The sequence below is a fragment of the Paralichthys olivaceus genome, chromosome 22 (assembly GCF_024713975.1).
Source record: "Paralichthys olivaceus isolate ysfri-2021 chromosome 22, ASM2471397v2, whole genome shotgun sequence".
Lineage (NCBI taxonomy): Eukaryota > Metazoa > Chordata > Actinopteri > Pleuronectiformes > Paralichthyidae > Paralichthys > Paralichthys olivaceus.
In genome coordinates this window covers 16,271,227-16,289,176 of record NC_091114.1, presented here as the reverse complement: position 1 = coordinate 16,289,176, position 17,950 = coordinate 16,271,227, and the positions used below count along the sequence as shown (strand labels likewise).

The following is a 17,950-nucleotide window of genomic DNA, read 5'->3' as shown; positions in this document are numbered from 1 at the left end:
TTTATAAACCACGTTTAAATTGACCAGATTTTTTATTAGGCTCTGTCCCAAATTTGCACAAACTCAATAAATAAATATCCAGGATCAACTCAGGTAGCTCAGGTTCTCATCCTCCCACCAAGTGCACTTATAATCTGTCCAGTGGTTTGTGTGCAATGTTGCTTGTGAACAAACAAACCTACAAACAAATGGACAGGGCTGAAATACAACCTCCGAGGTAAAAAAGCAAATATTCAGAGTCAAATATATACGTTTACAGTACATCTAATTTTGTGCAGTAGAGATATATTTGGTCCTTTGTGGAGGTCCCGTCCCTGAGATTTGGATCCACTCTGCACAGTTAATGTTTAAAAGTATAAAAACTCGAAAAACCTGGAGGCAAAGTTTCTGAAAATGCGTTGGCACATTCAAAAGGTACAAGTACTTTGCTAAATACTCAGAGAACAACGTTCCCCGCTCCATCGAGAACTGTCAAATGGAACAAATAATACTTTGTTTAAACATCTTCTTTAAACATGACTCCTTCCAAACCAAACAAGGAGCCAGTCCAGATGTTGAGGGGTCAGAACCAGCTGCTGTCAGACAGGGGCTCTGACTCGTGGAGCCCCCCCCCCCCCTGACCTCCGGGGGCCCCTGGCTTCACGTCTGTTGAGTTTATGTCATCATCAACCTAACCAGCAGAAATGTTGTGGTCTGGGAAGAGCTCGGTCGTCTCCAGGCGTCGGCTAATTAACGATCATGTGATTATCTGAACCTGGAGACGGTTTACTGCAGCTCTGAGATCCCGACCCAGGAGCTGACAGTGAACACAGCGCGAGGACATTTTAATTACGTCAATCAACCAGAGTTACACGACAGGTTTTTATATAGACGACCATGTCTGATGTGAAGGGCCTGATTTCTCCTCCATGAATATGCCATTGAAACTGTACCAGCAGTAATATTATAATTAAAAACAGATTTGAACTAATTATTCATGGTTTTCATGTATACGTGTTTATTTTAGATGTATAGATACATGGAGAAGTATTTCCTCATTATCTCTGAATAGTAATAAAGTGAATCTTCATCTTGATATATAAAAGAATTATATTTATTTGGAATATCCCTAATGGAAGTGTCACATTGATGTAGTTATAACTGACTTCATCACATTAAATATTATAACTAATGTCTGTTTATGACTGTGGACTAAAGATTCAGAGCTTTTTAAAAATCCAAATAAATAAATTGAAACACCAATTAATACGATTCTGTGGGAGGCAGCGTGAGATGCTCCAGGGTTACACTTCCTATTATGTTCCTATTAGCCTACATCCCTGTAGTAGGGCAAAGAGTCTGCTCCCTGGTGACTGGAGGAGAGTGAGTGGGCGAGGGAGGGGGGAGGGGGGGGAGGTGTGAGAGAGAGAGAGAGAGGGAGAGAGAGCACAGCTTCCCTACATCATCTGCACCGGAGGAGGAGGAGGAGAGCATCACTTCACTCCGTCAGTTCGCAGCTTCACTTCGGATCCTCCACAGGCAGCGACTCGCAGTGACCCTCTTCTTCCTCCATCACTCACTCGCAGCAGCTTCCTCCTGCACGACTCGACTCAACACGGAGACACAAGAAGACGAGAAGACATCAAGTCCCACTTCTGCTGCAGAACTCCCCCCGCGCACGTTTTCCAAGATGAGCGAGGTGAGTGCGCAACGCGTAAATCGTGTTTAATGCAGTTGTTGGATTGTTTTTACGCGCTGCGGTGTCTGTCTGTCTGTCTCTCTCTCTCTCTCTCTCTCTCCACCACGCACCTGTAAGGATGTTAAACCTGCTCTTATTTCCCCCGCACACTCCCGCACTCCTACCCTGCCCCTCCAAACAGAAAACAAAAAAAACCCCGCAACCACGGTGCATGCGGTGAAAGAGCCAGAACAAGACGTTTTAGCGCAGCGCGCTCTCGACTCTTGGCTTTGGCTTCAGTCCCAAGTCTGACAGAAACACCGCAATGAGCGCGGGGCAGCAGCGACACCAGCTCACATCGCCAGTGGGCACCACAGTGGGCACCACTGGAACATCTGGTGGAGCAGGAGCCCCCCCCCCCCTGAAGTGGGTTCTAGAGGATCCAGAACATGAAGATGTTCTGTTCCTGCTCCGACTCTTTCAAACACACATACTGCATACCCACAATGCAGTATTTCCTGACGCTGTGGGTTTGTGGTGGAGTTCCCTCTGCAGAGCGTCGCTCACTTCACATAAATCAAACTTTATTTGCGTTAGATTCACAATCTGGATCCATACATGCTAATATTTGCACAATAAAGGATGTGTTGTGTGATGAAATGAGGCGTCATGCTGCAGCGTCTGACGGGGGTGAGCATGTATGACTGAAGATCAGCACTTATGGATAATTGATGTTGGTACGAGGCTGCGGTACAGAAAGAATGTATTTTTTATATTCCAATAGGCTGAAGGCTCGGAGGAGAATTAGAACGAGAGAAAATGTTCGTATCAGTCGATAATTATCACGATGAATGTCACATTATTTTCTGTTTTGAGTTTAAAGACAGATTAGAGCTCCTGATCGAGGGTTGTGGTTTTTTATACTATATATATATATATACACACACACACAAGGCCAGAGGTAATTACCTCCTCCAAGGACTTTTAGTTACCAGCCATTTGTTTGATTGTGAACAAAACAACAAGAACAGAACTGAATGAAACTTGGTGAGAGGATGTGGTCGAAGATGAAACCACAACATTTTGGTGCAGATCCAGATCAGAGGGCGGCTCCAGGAGTTTTTAACTTTCTCTAACACAGAGAGATATCGTTCATTGATATCTGTGAGTGTGTGTCACTTGGTGCAGCTTGACTGAATTTAAGACCGTCGCCGTTCTAGTGTTGAGTTATACTTTGATAAATTCTTCATTTCAGGACAACGTTGGAAACCACGTCAGGTGAAAATACTTTGACAAGTGTTGGTTTTGCAGTTTGCTGCAGCTCCTCGTCAGAGCTGCAGGAAGTGAATGCACACATCATCTCTGTGGTGTTTCCTTACATCAGCTGCAGAGCGACAACGATCATGAGGCAGATAAAAGAGCGTGTTACGTAACCCACCTATCAGGATGTTGCAGAGACGGCCGCTCCACTGATCAATTCCACGTCGATATAAGTATCGTGGTGGGACTCCCTGCGGGATGATTTCCCTCCCGTGTCACAGAAGTAGAGCGTGGCTCCGATGGGACTCTGTCTCATGGAGGTTCGTCTCTTTGGTCCTGCTCCTCAGCTGTGGGCAGATGGGAGGTGTCAGTGTCTCCGGATAGGCAGCAGATGATGCCACACATGTGGGATTTGAAACGTAAACACAGAATGACAGATGGATGGAACGTCTGCTGGTCACTTCTGTACCTCAGCGATAAATAGAAATCAAACTCCCACATGAGCGATGAGTCAGACCGAGGCCACGTGTGACTCTGAGCCTTCAGAGGAAGAGCTGCGTGTGTCGATGGCACAATCTGACGTTTCCTCTTTGTACAAGTCTACAGATCAGAGGAAAGCATAAAGACTTCATGTCCTGAAATCTCAAATTTGAGCTGAGATGAAGTCGTTCTTCGAGCTTCTCAGTTTTGGTCATTGTTGTCTTTTTTTTCTAGAGTTGTACGTTTTCTAGATAAAAACAGTGTCGTTCCTCTCAAACATGAGAACAATCAAGTTTAGTGTTTATTGATTGATACACAATCTCATGCATTTAGTTCTTCTGGCCTAAATTTGAAATCCCAAGAGAAACCAAATCCTTCTTCCTTTGCACAACATCCGTATCTGACCTTAAATGGTGAATTTCTCATGCGGGTGCGACGCTTGTTTAGCAGACCACTAGAAAGGCCGTAATCTCTGGCGGCCGTCCACTCCGTCCTACCTCTAATGCACGCCATTCGGACAGACAAGAGTTGAACCCGTGACCCTTGTGCATTAGACTTCAGCTGTGCCACAATCCTGATGGACAGCGGCGCTAAGCGTCTCCGTCCTGCAACACAGAACACACATGCAGGTACAAATTCAACAACATGGACACGTGAGACACACATGAGAAGTTTAAGAGATAAGAAAATCCTGTGATAGAGTGCACTTCCTGTTTTTGTAGGAGTGTGTGTGTGTGTGTGTGTGTGTGTGTGTGTGTGTGTGTGTGTGTGTGTGTGTGTGCTGTGAGCATAGACCTTATGGAGTGAGGACATTTTGTAAAATGCGAAGAGGTGTGTGTGTTTTTTTAGTTTTTATTTCCAACACAGACCTCCACAGAACCATTAGACCCCAAATAATAATAATAATATGAAAATAACTTCTTCTTCTTCTTCTTGTGGAAACCAACGTCAAGGTAACAAATAAAATACTACGACATCATTTAAAATTCACGGACAAACACGTTCGGTTCTAAAGAGGCAGAAGTTCCGTCCTGAGGTTCTGGTTGTGGTGAGATGTGAACTGTGAGGTTAGCCGTGGTTAAGGTAAGTCGTGGTTAAGGTTAGCCGTGGTTATGGTTAGCCGTGGTTAAGGTTAGTCGTGGTTAAGGTTAGCCGTGGTTAAGGTGAGTCGTGGTTAAGGTTAGTGGTTTCTAACTAACTTCCTCCACTTCAGTTGAAGTGATGCCCACGAGCCGAGCGTCGGCACCGTCGCTCTGCCAGTTTGTATCTTCAGCTGTAATCCTGTCATCCTCCGCCTCATTTCCTCCTCTTTTATTTCCACCAGCTTCTATTCAACCCCCCCTTCTATCGCCCTCCCTCTCTTCCTCCTCCTCTAAAGGCTTCACCGTATTCTCCTTAGCAACAGCGACGGGGGCTCGGCCAGGGTATTAACACTTGCATGCGCACATCCGGGAGCTAACATCTGCACAGCGTGAGGCGCGGAAGAAGAAGAAGAAGAAGTCAAAAAGGAGAGGAGAGGGGGAGGAAAACGGAGGTAGAGGGGGAAGGGGGGGGGGGTTTAATTTGTAAGAACACGAACGGGGGAAAATGCAGCGAGGGAAATGAGTTTGGAGATGTTATGTAATTCAGCGTTTGGCAGGGGCTCCACTTTTGACAGCTGTTTGGTGGATTTTCCTTTTGTCCCCGCTCGCTCCCAGAAAGCAGAACAGCATCAGGAGTAATAATAAAAAATGTAAAAAAAAACCCACGAAGGCAGTTCTTTGAAAATAAAGCCGGCAATCCAGAAGTGTCTTCATGTGGCTGCAGCAGAGGTTTCTTTCTCATTATGCCGGTAATTAACACTTAGCAGGCTTCCACCCGCACTAAAAGCCACCCTGCTCCTCCACGGCGGCTGGCAGCGTGTAATTACCGGGGTCTGACGTGGCTCCGAGGCCGATCTGAGACGAGCAAAGTAAAACTGAGAAAGAGCCAGTCCTTGTTTCTCTTTGTCAATCTGTCTCTCTCCATCTGTCAGTCCTCTCTCTTTCCACTTTCTCCCCCCACCTCCCTTGCATCTTCCCTCCTTCCTTCTCGCCCCCCCCTCCCCAACCGAGTTCTTACAGCATCTGGCACGTCTGGAATTCACTGGCTTTCCCCTCACTCCTTCATGGAGGTATAATCCTTTTATTTCTGTCTATAAATACATTTCTGCTGAGCTTTTAGAGGCTTTCTGCTGCCTCCTTTTATTTTTTTGTTTTCTCCGCACTGACAGCGAGTGCAGCTCTAAGCCCAGTGTGTGCGTGTGGCTTAAGAAATGTTCTGGATGTGTGTTTTCAAAAGACGCCGCCGCTGAGAGGTGGACGAGCACAGGACGACATTTTCCATTAAATGAAACTCAGATCCCCGTGTTGTTTTTTTTCCAGTCCCATCATCGCCACAGTGTCCCCCCGACTTTCTCCTCCAATCATCTGCTCCCCGAAGGCCTGAGGCTGTGCGTGAATATCCGATAGCAGACAGTGAAATGTGAATATATGATGACAGCGTGCTTTGAATGTCAAACTACCTTGAGTCAAAGCTGCCACTGAATTTGTCTCATCAGCTGCACCTCCTCACTCTCCTGTGAACAATCAGGTGAAAGTTTATTCCAAAAGAAAAAGACAAATCCACTTTTTAAACGAGGACCTGGATTATAATAATCCGGCTCAGCTGCAGGATGGATTTATGTTGGCTTTTCCCAGTTAAAGGTGACATCTATAGATTCTTCCATTTACAGGCGCATAAATCCCCCGATGCTCCATCTCGCCTTGGTTTCCCATTAATTATCTCGACTGTGGCGGCCGAGCCTCATGATAAACCAATTCATTTTTACACTTCTCATAATAACCACGTGCAGTGCTATTTCCCACATGCTTGCTATCGTCCATAAAGTTATTACCGTCCATACAGACAGTCAGAACTTGTGCAGTCGTGGGAACTTCACTTTAATCGGTGTCCCCGTCTCTCAGGACACGTTTACGTTCTGTCCATATAAAGCCTTGTGTCTCCGTGTCCTGGTTTCATTGTGTTTTGCGAAGCCTCAGAAAGCGTCCATGGTTTCAACACTCAAAATTAAAACTGTGATATTTAAGTGTACATGAATGAGATGTTTGAATGCGTAGATTTGTTATATAATCGTAGATTCTATACCTCCTGCTGCTCCCCGTCGTGCTCGCTCGTTGTTACCTCGTCTTTTGTTATCCCCATCTACCCTCAGGACTCATAACTATTCCTGAATCTCTGGCACCACACAGACCCACACCCACTGACTTATATAAAGCCATTAACCGGCATCGTGCTATTTTTAGTGGGCAGGTACAGTGTGTTTCAGCATGAGGAGATTGTTATGGCCGGGGAACAGAGGCTGGGGGGAGCCGGCTGCATTAACAGATGGAGGAACGGGCTCTGCTTTAAATAATAAAAGTGGTCACAAGGTCAAAGCAAACACAAAGATGAGTAAACGTGACGGATAAATGCAGCAGAACCACGGCTGCTGTTATTTTCTTTTTTTGTGCTGTGGGATTAAACCTTAATATCACTGCTAGTCATTGTTAGCGGTGACCTCATATGCAAATGTTGACTTTTAGGGAAAGACAGATTAGACTTTATGGAAGTGGACGTGCAGCCGTCGGGGGTCGTGTCGCTCTGCAGCCAAACGCACATTAAATCCAACCACGATAAAAACCATAACCTCGTGAGCCTCGTGTCCATTAAATCCCTGTTCTGTCTGTCGGAGTCTTACAGACCATCGGAGTCCATTACAGGTCAGAGTCCAGCTCTAATTCTAATGACATTACTGAAGTTCATTAGAACCTGCAGCCCATCGTCCACCGTTACAATCTGAAGTGAACCAGCGGTCTGGACGAGCTGGACTTCGAGGCTGCGCCCGGCGTCCAAGGCTTAACAGCTTGATCCACTTAATGTACAGTAAGAGCACCGCTGAGCAGATGTTCGGCTCGTGCAGTAGCACACACTCAGCACTGACGCACATCTGCTCACCCGGCCAAACACAGGCAGCTAGCTGAGGAGGAGGAGGAGGAGGAAGAGGAGAGCGAGAGGGGGAACACAGATGAACTAGTGGGTGGGCGTAAAATTGAAGGGTAGAGTGCAGAAGAGGAGATGAAAAGACGAGAAGAGCATGAGGCTAAAAATGTAAGCACTTGTGAAAACTATGTGGTAGATAAGGTGAAAACAGGCCCCCGAACGGCTTCTGTTACGTAAGAGAGGAGGAGAAAAGAGGCAGAGAAACGAGGGATGGAGTCGAAGACAAAGAACGACACAAGCAAAACTTGTTTTTCTTTGCACAAAAGCCGTAACAAGGCCGTCTCCCGGCAAACAACGCGTCCTCCCTCTCGACCGGACGCTAATTGACTCCAGTGCGTCGCCACATTCTGACGCTGCACATGAATCTCGTTGTCTCGCTTTCATTACGCAGCAATTAAAAAGCTCGTACTGATTGTCTGCGGAAACACCGGGACGGTTTATCGAGCGCGTGAGTCGAACAGACACGAAGCTGAAGAGTGAAACTTGATTGATTTGACTTTTTTTTTTGTGTGGACGAAAATAGAAACTACAATTTAATGACACTGCAGCTGTTTTGCATAATTTTCCAGAGAATGAATCAGCTGCTGGATGTAAAAATCATCTTTTACAGATTTAGCCACGTCTGTTTACAGAGTTCAGTGCTCATCATATCGTTAAACACAATATATATATTTATTTGTTTATTCTATACTTGGACTTTAGTTCACTTAGCTCCTGAAACATGATTCTCACGTGACGTTATTATTTTACACGCCAGCTGCGGAGAGAGTTTAAAGCTTTAAACCCAAAGCATCTCCTTACATTAAAAGAAGATGTCCAAGTCTTTTTGGAGGATGTGCGTCTCTTCGTTGTCGTTTCGTGTCTCCCTTTGTTAGTTGTAAATCTTTTTGCACTTGATTTGTCTGTTTGTTGTTGTTTTGTGCTTCGTAATTATAATTTCTTTGTCTCAGGGTCATTTTCTGTTTTCTTTTCTTTAAAACTTTGTCTTGGCATCAAACCGTAGAGCCGAAACATGGTGCGACTACCTTTCTGACATTTTAAAGATCAAACTATGAATAATTTGCAGAAACAAATCGCACGAATCAATAATTAAAAAGTGCTGCAGTGTGAAAGCTGACAGAAGAAAACAACCTCACAACTGCTAAGTTTGGATTCTGCAGAGCGAGACAGGAACTCTGGGCCGCTCTGTGATTTGAATCGTCTCTGACACTTGCAGGCAGCTCTGTCGGACCTTATATAAGACTTTTAATATTTACCATGTTTACTCCATGAAGACTTGGCGTTGAGATCGGGGGAGGGTGGGACAGGGACGGCTGCCAAACAGATCAAGAAATGTGTGTGAGGAAAACAGTGCATCGAGCTTGTGTGTATGTGAGTACAGTATAGGAGCGTGTGCGCGTGTTCGTCCATCTGGACTCCATTTACGCCAGCCGAGTCTTTTGTGAACAGACCGTGTACGTTCCAATCTTTCTCACCGAGCCAGTCTGCGAGCGTTTTTCTATCATCGCCTTCTTGCTACAGTGCACGTCTCTTTCTCTCTATTTTGCCTCCCTCTCCCTCCATATGTGTCTTTCTCTCTCTCTATCACCTTCAGCGGCTCCCCAGGGCGTCCCTGTTAAATGCTGCAATCTGTCTCTGTCTCCCATCCTCACCCTCCCTCCCGCTCCCGTCTTCCTCTCAGCCTCCCTCCGAGCCTCCGCTCTCATGAATCACGGCGCTAACTACTACATGTAAAAGAGGGAAATCCCAGACTTAAAGCAGAGAGTGAAGGGTGGGGGGGGTGATAAGGACATATCTCAAGGGGGGTTAAAGCCGGCGAGTCATTTGTGATTACGAGTGAGTGAGTGTAAAGGACAAAGAGAGGAAGAAGAGAAAGTGGGACACGAGCATGGACGGATGACATGAGGATTATTACACGAGGAAGTCATCGGGGTCAGAGGTCAAATTTAATTTAATTTTAATCCCCATTAGCAGAAACATGTCGGCGAGTGGGAGGAAGAAGAAAGTGCTGAATTAGATGCAAGCGAAGGTTCTTCTACTTTAATGCAGCGACTTTCTTACAGGAAGCTGCTCGGGCAGCAGCATTAATCTTCTGTCGATCACAGAGCGGCTTCACTGGAGCAAAAGGGGGTTAAGTGCCCTTCAAAAGTAATGGCAGCGCGAGGGGGGGGGGATTTTGAGTTTTCCCGACACGCAGAGCGAGGAGCTTCCCCCCCGCAGCTGCTCGCTGGTTCCTTTAAACCCGCGGTCGTCATCGATTGTGTCGCAAGAAGAGACATGACGGAGAAGTTCACTTGGTCACTTCCAATCTGTGCGTCCGAGGGGGGGGCGAATAAAACAACTTCCTGTGGCGAGTCACAGCGTGGAGTTCAAATCTGGCGACCTTTGACCTGTGACCAACCTGGAATTTAACCACGTCGGGTGTTTTTAGTTCAAGTTTTCCAGATTTAAATGACGTCCAAATGATTAGAAACAAATAGTGATGAAAAAGATGATGACACTTGAGGCCAGTTCCCACCAATCCCTCCCTCCCTCCCTCCCTCCCTCCATCCATCCAACAGTCCAATGTCTATATTGCTTGTTTATCTGACGGACGTTGGCCAGAGCCAATCCCAGCTGACTTTGGGGGCGAGAGGCGAGTCCCAGCCAACAAGTCACACAGCTGACACAGAAACCATTCTCACCTACAGACTCACTCCAGGTTTCTAATCGACCTCAGCTGCTTCTGTGGACTGTGGCAGGAACAATGAGAACAGGCAAACTCCACCCACACAGAGACGCCGGGCTGGGAGGCGGCAGCGCTAACCAGTGAACCACCGTGCCGCACCAATCAAAAACACCATAAATGAATCAAACAGTCCGGTTCAATGAACGTCTCCACACGAGGAGATCCTGTCCGCAGCAGGGAATTTACATAAAACTCCACAGAATGAAAGAAGACGACAAGTGAGATTTTTAAATTTCAGATGTATCAGCTGAACTGATAATGTGTCCTTATCAAACCTATATTACAAATAAAAATTGAATTAAGAAAATGAGCGAATCATATCTGCCGTCTGATAAATCGGTCGGGATCTACTCCACACTCTCCTCCTGTCTCTCTGTTCTTCATCACCTCTTATCGCTCCATCAGTTAAAGAGTCTCTGAATTCTCCGTCTTCCTAAATGCGCATCTCCTCTCACTCCTCTGAGATCCAATCCCATCTGACTGCGGCCCAGAGATCAGATGGCCGCCTGCCCTCCTCTCTCCTCAGCAGTCATTAACATATAATGGTGTTTGTCGACTGCACACTTACAGATAGTGTTCTGAATGAAAATGAAGCCGCAGACTGAAAGAGAAACACAGAAGGAGGGAGCGAGAGGAGGAGATGATCACATTGTGTTCTGATAGCATCGTTTTAACTTTTAATTATGGCTCATGAAATCAATTAAGAGTCCTCTGCTGGCAGGAGGTCGACCTGCACTGAGGTCCACCACAGTTTCATGAGACATTTCCTGAAACTGTCTCGAAAACGTCCGAGTGAGCAAATGTGAGAAAACAGCAGCGACGCGTTGACGAGGTTTCTAACACGTGACGGACGTGAAACCGGAAGAACACAAACATCAGGATGAAGAGGAGGAGTCGTACACGTGGAAGACGACGACTTGGAAAAGACGAGGACGTTCCAGATGTTTTTGGTGATGAGGGCCGACGCCGGCCTGATCTTTACACAGCAGAGTTTAGACGTCACGTCCCGCCTCCTGCTGCTCTACAGGCTCCGCCCCTCGCCTGAACGTCCCCCGCATGTTGTGAACGAGTCGACGATCTGCTGCTGCACAAACACAAACTACACAACATGACTACACAACATTTTCCTCCAGAGTTAATGTCTGAAAACGTCTCGTCTCAGATTCTGTGTCGTGTTTGCGAGGCCTGAATTGAGAGGTCGTCCCCGGCTCGTCTTATCAAACTGTGGAGAGCGGCTCCTTCCTGTTTGAATGCCTCCTTCACTCAGAGCTCCTGCACCTCTCTCTGTGTGATGTGTGCCTCCCCTCTCCTCTCCGCAGTGTTCCTCCCCCGTGCTGCAGACTCTCTCTCATATCTCTGCAGTCCTTCTCTCTCCTTCCACCTTATCGTTTCTCCCTGTTTCTCTTTTTTTGTTTCACCCCCTTGTTCTCTCTCTCCCTCTCTCTCTCTCTCTGTTGCACCCTTGTTATTCATTTTCTCTTTTGTGGAGCGTTGCCTTGATGTCTCTCTGTTGCAGCAGTGCAGTGTCAGAGCTTTAGTTTGGTCTCTATCTTCTGCTTCTCTCTCCAATGGAGAAGATTCGTATCTGAAGTCGACGTTTTGGACAAATTTTCTATAAATTAAACTTCGTGGCTGTATTTGTGATTTATTTATCTTTTAATAAGATGACATTTAACGTACCAAGGACGTTTATCTTCCTTCAGCATGAATAGAACCATAAAATCAAATATGCTAAGCAATTACTTCCTTGGTGCAATTTTATAAATGTTAAAATCAACTTGTGACGCCGAGAGGTTTAAGACGTGTCCTCACTAAACATGATGGATGAGAAATAAGTCGTACGTCTGCAAAGGTCAAATCACGCGGTGCATATGTGCGGCGACAAATGAAGCACAGTGCATCCTGGGATACGTTGGCCACTGAGAAGGATCCACCCGTTGCAGGCTTTTAACTCGTCAGACAAAATCTCGACTTTCTCTCCAGGTCATCCGCGGAGGTCACCGCGTCGAGAGACTTTTATTTTGTCTTTTCGCAAAGCGTCATTTCTGCCGTGACGTCCCAGCAGAAACCACACAGGTGTAGATAATGGGATTATTAAAGGAGTTGGTGTCGAGTCACCTTGAATATTTTTTTAATCACGTCTGTTCTTGTAAAGTCCAAAACAGCTGCGGAGAAAAAGCCAAACATCTGAACTTTCACTTCAGCTCAAAGGCTTTTGAGATTAAACGTGCAGCTCTATGATTCAGAAGTGAGACTCTGTGAGTTCAGCTCTGAAACAAACTCGTCCTGATGTGTTTCCTCTCAGACTCGCTCACCGTCTCTACCTCTGCCTCCTCTGCTGTCCTTTGAATTTCTTCTCTCTCTCTCTCCGCTCCTTCCCGTGCTTCCCCCTCTTCCCCGGTGTCTCTCACCCTCACCCCCTCTCTCTCTCCCTCTTGCTACCAGACACATACTGCACTCGCTCGCCGTCTCTGAACGTTATTTTCCTCCCTTGTCTGGCTCCGAGCGTGGGCCCCCGGATTGGCTGTTGACCCGATGGGCTTTCTTTTGCACGTGTGCACACAACACATAAATCAGACACATCACGCCCACACACTGTAAGAGTGCAGAGAACCCCCCCCCCCCCCCCACACACACACACTGAGTTATTGGCAGGGCTGGAGTGACGGGCCTCTCTTCACCAACTCATTCACGCTCTGCTGGACATTGTGTTATGCAGGGTCCATTTGCTACGTGGATCATAAAGTGCAATAAGGACAGAGTTAAGCAGGGATAGACTCACACTGTCACACACAGATACACACACACACACACATGAATACGCATGGAAACGCACACGTTGACATGCGCTGGCATCCGACAAAATATTGCATAATCGTAGAATCTGTCTAAATCTCTCTCTCTCTCCTGTATCACGGCCTCGCACGTCCACATGAGTAACACTAACACTGTCGTGAGAGAAGCTGAGTGAAGCTCGGACCACGGGTGGAGAAAGTAAAAACAGTAGATGGTTTCATTGGTGGTGATTTCATTATAATATATACATTTTAATTTCTTACCGTGTGCGTTAGTCTCAAATAGTTTAATTGTTTTAATTATTTCTTTACTTGCTTGTTCATAAATCTGTCTCATCATATTATAACCTGATTGATTGACTGAGTTGAAAACTGCTGGAATCAACACTTTGGGAGTTCTGTCTCGTTTCAGCTTTTTAATTATTCTCTCCGCTCCGACTGTTTCTGCTCACGTAAACATTTAAATCCAGCTGAAGTTCTTTTCATGGTTTTTGTCGTCAGATTATGGAACAAGTATTAAACAGCGACTCATCAAATCGACATGAAAACCAGGATTAAATATGTTGCTCTGCTCCGATGAATCCACCGTGACGTCGTTGAGAGTTTTATATTTTCATTTGTTTACTGACTAAATGATCCGCACAAGAGAAAACAAGAATATAAAGCCAGGGATCAAATAACGTGAAGATGTAAACCTGTGACACACACTCAGAGGGATCTCCAGCCGAGGGAGCGACAACATGAGAGATCCTAAAAGAAACAAGACAGACGGCTGGAGAGCAAACGAGAAGTGAGTTCAGACAGAAACAGAGGAGATGAGGGATGATGACATTAGAGTCATCTGGAGCCGAACAGGGACGCAGCTCGTCTGCGCTGTTTCTACTCTCACAGTGAACTCAAACCTGTCGTGTGACGATGAAGTTTCCAGTTTCTCTCGGCCGTTTGAACAAGACGACACCTCGCAGTCGTCTGCTTCTCGTCCAGGAAACGTCTGTGTGCAAAAACACGACACTATCAGTCTGTGAAGTTTGGCAGAAAACTGCTCCGCCAACAGATTTGGATGCACATTCAGACACAGTGTGTGTGTGTGTGTGTGTGTGTGTGTGTGTGGGCGAGCTGCGATACTTATTAATAAAACCAGGCCCCTCAGACTTTTCAATTAGGACTGAAATGATGATTTGTTTTACGCAGGATACTCTTCTGAACGTGTTCCATCAAAATAAAGGTCCAGCAGTGAAATAACAGTAGAATGTGTTTCTTCCTTCTCTGCAGCTGACATCCACTAACTCTGCTAACAGCAGCCAGACGACTGCAGCCGACAACAAAGGTGCGTCTCTTTAATTTGCATGTCTTGATAAAAAATGGAAATGCAGTAGATTTTGTTGAGGCCTTTTGAAAAAAAAAAAAAAAAAGTGCAGCTCATTCTGGCAAACAACGCGGCCAAATGTCACTTCAGCCAATTTAGCAAGTTCTGGAGCCAGATTTGGGAATAAGGTGGAGGAGTGGAGCAGGTGGTGCAGAGAGGACGCATTCAGTAGAAGAAGGAGAAGGAGACACTTACAGTCTGTGTGGGACGAAGCCAGAGTGAAGTTCACAAAGTCACAACTCAGGAAGTGAGGCAGGAAACAGCTGAGGAGGAAGAGCAGGTGACACAGGTGATTGGACGCAGGTGAGAGTCATGAGGACAGGAAGCAAACACACGCAAGCTGAGGAACTTCAAAGTAAAACAGGAAGCAGCATCTGAAAACAAATTAAAACTGCTCACATGAATGCATGTAGTGACTTACACATTCAGTTTTATTGGTGCAGTGCCACATTTTAATCTGCAGCATCTCAAGGAACTTTACATTGTGGAGACTTTATATGAATCAAACATTTAAATGACACGCAGTGTTTTTGTGGTTCTGTCAGTGCATGTGTGTGTTTAGTTTCTTCTTCTTCTGAAGTTGTCTTTAGTTTTACCACAGATTCTGTGAATTGTACTAAACAAACACTAACTTTCCCTCAGAATCACAGAATCCCTTCAACACCAAACATCGTTAAACCTCGCGACAAAGTCGTCAAGTGTTCGGACTCGCCTGTCCACCTTTCCACAACGTTGTCTCTTCTTCTGTTCGTCTCTCTCTGTCTCCTCCAACACGAGAGCGTTGACATTCTGCGTGCTGGAGGTCAGACGGACTGATTTTCCATGAGCTAAGCAGCCGAGAAAAGGCAGCGTTTTGGCAGGAACCGCTCGTGTGTCAGCCAAGAAAAGTTGGCTGCTGCTGCTTCAACTTTTGTGCAACGTTGCTCATCAATAACCGATTCCAGCGCCGCAGAATCCCCCATCTATCAGCGCACCAGCTGCCAGCGCTTGGATCGGGAACTCGAGTGACGTCTCGTCATAATGATGCGTACTTTGCATTTCCCGCTTCATGCGTATTAAGTCCTCATTTGTCTTAATATGTTTTTTATGAAATGTTTTTCTCTCTCTTTTGTTTCTTGAGTCCAGTTTCAGCTTCATCACCTTCTGTCCTCTCTCTGTTTGAACGTATAGATCTTTATTGTACGTTAAGGTTTGCAGAGGAACTCAGACTGCTCTGACTCATACTCTGCTCTGTCAGACGTGCAGATACAAGAGGGGAAGTTCAATTCAAGTTCAATTTAAACACACTTTGACCAATCACAACTGGGGGGGGGGGGGTCTTAAAGACACAGGAGCTAAAACGTTAAAGGTGTTTGAGACAGAGGCTGAGAAGAGGAGCTGCAGCAGTGGACAGTCTGAGGAACGTGAACATTAGAGCACGAGAGCGTTCTGAAGTAATAACTGAAGCTGAAGCTGCTCCTTTAATTTAGCAGAAACTTGAATCATGAGAACAAGAGCTTTATTGTCTCTTTAAGGGGAATGAACTCTTAATAACATCTTGTTGTTTTGAACTTGAACTCAATTTAACGTTCACATGACGCCTGTGCATCCACACAGCTCTGTGCAGGAGGAGCTGCAGATTAGACCACGGGGCAGCGTCCGTTTCAAACACTCGTTACCGTCACTTATCGGTGCATTTAAAGTCTCCAGCTCGAGGCAGATGTTGTGGAAACACTTTCAGTTCCAAACTTGTGACTTCCTGTTTAACCGAGAAGGAAGCTGACGGGTACTGCTTGTATTGACAGACCCGTCTCTCCCTGCTCCTGCTCTGTATTAACATCCATCCTTTGCCCTTCGCTCCTGCAGAGAAGGCGACAGCAGCGAAGCCTCAGGAGCAGGAGGAGGAGGTCGACATCGACCTGGAGGCGCCGGAGACGGAGAAGGCAGCGCTCGCCATCCAGAACCAGTTCAGACGTTTCCAGAAGAAAAAGAAGTAGAGTGACTGACTGATGAGAGAAAATGAAATGAGGAGAAAAAAAAAAAAAAACAGATAAAAACAAAAAAAAAAACTTTCCGCAGATGTACAGAAATACAGTAAATGATTGAGACGAGTGGTTCGGGGGTCGAGTTCAGGTTTTATTGTCACATTATGCAAAGTGTCATGAAATGCCTTTTTGCATGAGAGATGAAGGATCAGGAGAAAAGAAAGAGGGGGAAGATGAAGGAGAAAGAAAAGGTGGCGGTTTGGAATTTATAAACTAGCATGATGAAATACTGTAACCTCCCGTCAGCACATTAACCTTTGCAAATGTCCCTACATGACACCTGTGTGCTCCCAAACATGCAAACCTGATCCCCTTTGTCTCCGCCCGTCCCGCAGACACACGACACAAGCAGCACCTAGCACACGAGCAGATGGAGGTGATGCTCCAAAACAGAAAAACGCCTCTCCCTCTCTCTGCTGACTGACAGAACAAGCACACGTCCTTCAACGTGGATGAAACAGGAACGCACAAAAAGGCGGCGGAGAAGCACACTCTCTAGTTTCCAGGTTCTTTTTCCCTCCGCGAGGGTGGAAATTACACCCAGTTGCGGTCTCAGGTGTAAAATCACCTCAGCATCAGGCCAGATATTGGATCGCGTCTGCCAGCCTGAGCTCACAGGTGACGGAGGTGGTGGTCATGGAAACTGGCAGCTAACTCGCACAGTCTGAGGCAGTTTGCTGCAGGCGAGATCAATATGTGATGGAGAGTAGACAGCACAGGCCCGCTCGCTCATTAGTGATCATCGAGTGTTTACAGCGTCTGCATCTTTTCATGCCCCCCCCCCCCCCTCCCCCCCAGTGACACCTGACGCCGTCCAATATCAATGAGCGCCGGTGGAAATTCACTCAAATATTCATACCTGCTCATTTAACAACCAGCATTCAGAGAGCGGCGTGACATTAGAGCTCAAGAGGCTGCGCCGGTCGCTGCTGCGTCACCGACGGTTCGAGCAGAAGAAGTACGATGAATAATCCACGACGTTCGCTTCAGTCTGATTAAACCAACGACCGGCAGCGGTTTGGTGCAGGAGTCGTAGTCTGGCAGTCTCACACTCGTGGTTTTTATTCTTTTTTTTTCTCTGTGTCAGCCGTGAAAATTGAATTGTGTCCTGAATCTTGTAATTGACCGATGTGGTCGTCGGAGTTAATTAGCCCAAGGTCCGCCTCCTCGCCCTTTTTCTGGGGCTTTCAGCTGCCTTTCGTGCTCCTCTTCATCCGGTGGAGTGTTCTCGGTTGTCATGGGGACGTGGTGCAATGTGACAACTGAGCCGTCTCCATGACAACGGAGGAAAACTCCATTCTAAGATGTGGTGTGAAGCTCCCGGGGGAGAAACACAAACTGTGAATGGATCTGTCAAATAATTCAAAATACTTCAGTTGTGTTTTCACTTAAATCTGTTTTTGTCCCGCCTGGGATCGATATTAACTTCGGAAGCGATCTGGTAACACAACAGGAAAGAGAAACTGAAGACGTGTTCGTTGTTTTCACGGTGGAGGTCAAGGCCTCTGCACCTTTTCACCGTCTTCACCCAGCCGGCGAAGCCACCGACGCAGAAAGCTGTTTGCTAATCTGCACGGCAGC

The 17,950-nt window shown here is 46.4% G+C and overlaps 1 long non-coding RNA gene across 5 annotated transcripts in view; it reads right to left on the bottom strand.

Moving 5' to 3' along the window:
• Positions 1–14,655, bottom strand: part of LOC109641817 (uncharacterized) — a 54,311-nt gene extending 39,656 nt beyond the window's left edge. For 3 of the 5 annotated variants that reach the window (XR_011239840.1, XR_011239841.1, XR_011239838.1), the window contains exons 1-5: positions 14,541–14,655; positions 13,882–13,970; positions 3,895–4,002; positions 3,387–3,517; positions 3,096–3,264 (exon numbers count right to left, since the gene is read on the bottom strand). This is a non-coding gene — a long non-coding RNA (uncharacterized lncRNA). Of the gene's footprint in view, positions 1–3,095; positions 3,265–3,386; positions 3,518–3,894; positions 4,003–8,712; positions 8,770–13,881; positions 13,971–14,540 lie in introns of all 5 variants that reach the window. The other 2 variants (XR_011239839.1, XR_011239842.1) reach the window with 2 other exon arrangements.
• Positions 14,656–17,950: the final 3,295 nt, after the last annotated feature.